This window comes from Vulpes lagopus, chromosome 22 (genome assembly GCF_018345385.1).
Source record: "Vulpes lagopus strain Blue_001 chromosome 22, ASM1834538v1, whole genome shotgun sequence".
Classification (NCBI taxonomy): domain Eukaryota; kingdom Metazoa; phylum Chordata; class Mammalia; order Carnivora; family Canidae; genus Vulpes; species Vulpes lagopus.
Genome location: NC_054845.1, coordinates 17,029,147 through 17,033,628, shown reverse-complemented (window position 1 = coordinate 17,033,628; position 4,482 = coordinate 17,029,147). Strand labels below are relative to the sequence as shown.

The 4,482-nt window shown below is 35.5% G+C and overlaps 1 pseudogene; it reads right to left on the bottom strand.

Annotated features, from left to right (window-relative positions):
* Window positions 1-1,858: 1,858 nt before the first annotated feature.
* Window positions 1,859-2,711, bottom strand: LOC121480785 (annotated as a pseudogene).
* Window positions 2,712-4,482: the final 1,771 nt, after the last annotated feature.

Sequence of the window (4,482 nt, the reverse complement as noted above, 5' to 3'; positions counted from 1 at the left end):
CTAGGGTTAACTGTCCTGATTTCCAAAAGATTAAAACTTATACCAGGATTTACAACAAGTGTATTGTTGGACTGTCAAGTAAGGTTATTCCTTGAGTCCATATGTCCATGGACCGGCAGGCAGGAACCACAGTCTTGGCCTTCTCAGGAGGAAGCAGGGGTGCTATTACATAATGCAGACCCAAGAAATAAGTTTGGTATCCAGGTGATCCTCTTGGCCACCTGTTGGTACTCTTTTGTTCAATTCTGAGAGTAAATGGTTAAGTGCAGCATCTAGGACTGAGAAGACCATATTGGCCAAGGACTCAGATGCTATTTAATGAAAAAACTATCTTAGAATATATTTTCCATTATCATCTCCTTTATATTCCTTATAGCAAAGTCACTTTCCTTTGAATCTTAATATTATAAAATATGACATTTTAACTTCTTTTCTGACTTTTATTTTATATTACATTAAAACTTACTAACAATGATTATTTAATACCAGGTCAGATAGATGAGGTACATCCTTTCCTGGTAAAGGAAAAAAGTTAAAATAAAAGCAAGATGCTACTTGCAAATCATTTCAGAAATTAAATATTTACTATGCTGTAATTTGGGAGGGGAAATATGGGAAATATTTTCCATGTGTAAATTTTTTATCATGACTGCTGATTAATTTTATTGGTCTTTAAGAATAGATAGTTTGTCATGACACTTACTAAGAGGATAACAGGCTTTTGAAATAATTTTTTCTAAAGAATAATAGTACTTTGTTACATAACCTATTTCAGAGTGACTAATAAATTTTTATCCATTAACATCAGATATATTCTTAAAAAATGCAGTCTAATGAAGTTGATTTTTTAAACCACATTTCCTACCAAAAAAGGCCCATAAAGCCATTTGAAATGTTTATTTTTGAATTTTCCTTTACCTTGTAAAATAGTAGAGTGTTAAAATTTGAAAATGATTTTGAAACAATTTAACTCCCTCACTTTGTAGAGAAAGAAGTTAGAAAGTTTATTTGAGTCATCTAAAATCCTACTGCTAATTACTGCCAGAACTCTCAACTAACATGTGTCAAAATCTATTATAAAATGTTCTCTGTCACAGTGTCTTTGGAATCCTTATAATAAGTATTTGTTTTTTCCACCTATCTTGATGACAGATGTCTTGCTTTTTTTAATTTGTCTGCTTATTATTTTCACTAAATAAACTTTATTATGTAGTCTGCATTTCTATTTCTTTTCCTGAAAACAGATAAAATATTTGGAGAGGATTGCTTTGTATGTGCTGGTCTGGTATTAAAATATAAAAAAGCACTATTCACCCAATATATATTTTTATCTATTTCACAGGATGTTTAATATTTCTCACCCATATCTTTGACATAAGGATCCTGCTCCAAAGGATACCAGCCAGCATCAGTAGTACAAAGAAGAAAGATAGGGATATATGTAGACTCCCACTGAAATTTTTAGTTTGCTTATATTTTTATAAATCCTAGGTCATGGATAACCTATGCTAGATACAAGTGTTTTTTGCTTGGTTTTGTTTTTTGTTTGTTCTTGTTTTTGTTTTACTTATAACTGCAGAACATTTTAATTCTAAAGAGCTTTAATACATGAAAAGCCCCATAGTTTCCAAATGCCCATCAAAGAGGGAATGAATTATCAGTCCCATCAGAGCTGGGGAAAAATTTTTAAAAGGGGGCGGAGGGATGAAGGCTGACAACCATTCTCTTTCAAAAAAGATAAACACTGTGTCCTCAGATAACCCCTCAGAATGTTACTTGATATGAATAGGCAAGAGGGTAATAACTGTCCATGTTTGCCTTATATATTGTATTGGGCAAAAAATGCCAACTTAACTATTCAAGAATGACTTGCTAAAACGTTGAAAAAATGAAAGACTTCGTCCTTGTCATAGACGGCCACTTCCGTGGAACATTTGGTGCACATGACCGGGTGATAGATTTCTTCCACTTGTGCCTCTCTGCTCTGCAGTGTCTTCGTGGTTAGACCTCATCTTCTTACGGCCTCGCCTTTTCTTCCTGTTCTCTGGGATTTTTGTATCTTAGAACCTCCTCTTTGTTGACAGAACAATTCATCACAAACATTGCTCTATACTGAGTTTTGTATGATTCATGCCTTTGGCAATCAAGACATAGTGTGGTCTTGCAGGCAGGGCAATTCAAGACAGCATCACTATTTGGAACAGGCCGTTGTTGATATGGTCTCTGTATTCCAAAACCATGGTAGCCTCTTCTTTGTGCATCAACCCAGGCCTGATCTCTGTTATCTTTTACAGGATCATATAATAACTCATCATTTGTTGGAATCCTGTGTCGTTTTTTCTTTTTCTTCTTGGTTACCTGTGCTATTTTGTCCTCATCTTCAGAATCAGAATCAAAATATATATCATCATAGTACTTTGTCAGAGCTGTTCCAACTTTTCCAGTTCCTGAGGAAGACCCTGTTTCCAGAGAGGATAACTTGTCCTCCATTGTTTTTATGGTGGAATTTAATTCAGCTTCCATTTCTTTTTCAAATTCATCTTCACTAGAGGATTCACTTTCTCCAGTAAGACATTCTCTGATGAGTTTTCTTTTTTGGTCAGGAGTTCCATGTAAAAGCACATCCATTTCATCTTCAGAACTGCTCAAAGTGGGTGGTCGCTAGGTTCTTCCACTGCGTAGGGGTCGTACTCATCCTGGAGCCGGCTCATGCTGACCTACACCCTCGGACGCCGACTACAAGCGTCCACACAGCATCTGTTTATGCCACAGGTACCCGGGCTAGAACCCTGGTTTTGTTTTTAATTCTTACTTGAACTAGTACTGATTTAATGGCACTTCTTAATGGTTAGAAAACTTAATAATCTGCATTTGCCAATTTTTCTCCCTGGATTTTGTTTGTGTTTTCTTCCTTTTCTTTGGAATTATATAAAATGTAACTATTTAGATGTATTACCATTTCATATCTTTAAAAATAACTTAGCAGCTGTAAAATAGAACTAATAACTTTATGTTTATTATTTTGAGTTATCATATACCCACCCCTTTCCTATCAGAATTTCTCTCCATTATACTTTCATTACAGATGTAATCCATGCTTTGAAAAATATTAGATATTTGTGATGCAATGCTTCTATTTGACATCTCTTTTGTAGTGCTTTACAATTGAATTAGATTTGTATTATCCTTTTCAGCATGCTGACACAAATGGCATTTTATTTACCTATCACTTATTGTATAATATGCATTTTGCATTTTTTTTGCAAATGGAATTGGAAAGTGAATTGCCTTTATATGATTTACTGCTATTAAGGGTGCTATAAACTTCAAAAATACGTACAGTTCTATTCATATTTATATTTGCAAATGGTTTCTATGGCCTTTATGAGAGAGGTTTCTGTGTGGATGATAAAAGGCATTCTCTCTGCTGCAGCTTATAACATGCTGATAATAACACTGCATTTATTAGGAACATCACTGCTTTCCTGCAATTGATGCCAGGGAGCTACAGCTGCCTCTATCACAGAGCACCTCAACTACTGAATTATATATGATCTTGTGTAGGACATCATATATTTGATCCTCAGGGTGTTTTAAGAACCTTTTAATAAGAGATATAGCTAGTAGATGTGTTGTTTGATTCTTGGGTGTAAATAGCCTCAGTGTTAATCAAATACATTGAAATAATGAAACAGGACCTGCTGCTTATTCCTTAGAAAGTTAAGTTTGTCACATTCTTTGAGAAACATGCTAAAAAGCTTTAGCGAAAAGTAGTTTGGGGGCACAGTTGTTCATTTTCTCTGCCAAGTTGCTCAGTACAGTTTTTAACCTATTGCAGCCCTCTGTGTACATCATTTTGCATCATTTATTCTTAAAATACCCCTCAACTCGATCATAAACTTGATTATCAAAGCGGGCTTTAGGAGGAGGGCAAAAGTAGATTTTATGCCTGCTAATCTTTGAGTCCAATAAGTCTTATGCTATTTGTCTTTATAACTCAGCATGAAGGGGCACCTGGGTGGCTCAGTCACTTGAGCGTTCAACTCTGCTCAGGTCATGATCTCAGGGTCCTGGGATGGAGGCCCGCTTTGGATCCATGCTCAGTAGGGAGTCTGCTTGAGATTCTCTCTCTCTCTCTCTCCCTCTGCTCCCTCCCCTTGCTCATGCTCTAGCTTGCTGGCTCTCTAAAACAATCTTTAAAAAGAAAAGGAAAAAGGATTTTGTCAAAATTCTGCTTCATGAAAAATTGATAGTTTATTTTTAATCCCATGGAAACCTATACTTAGAAAGGAGTCTAGTAGGCAAAAAGCTTTGCATATTGTAAGCTTGATATTATGTTCAGAAGTGAAAAGTATCGCAGATGACTAAAATAATTGGGTGACAAAGTTCAAAGCACATCCTCAACTATCACTAAACGAGTCATTTAAAAACATTGAAAATAGAGCCTACACTGAAGTGATCCTCTGTCTCTGACTGGGCATC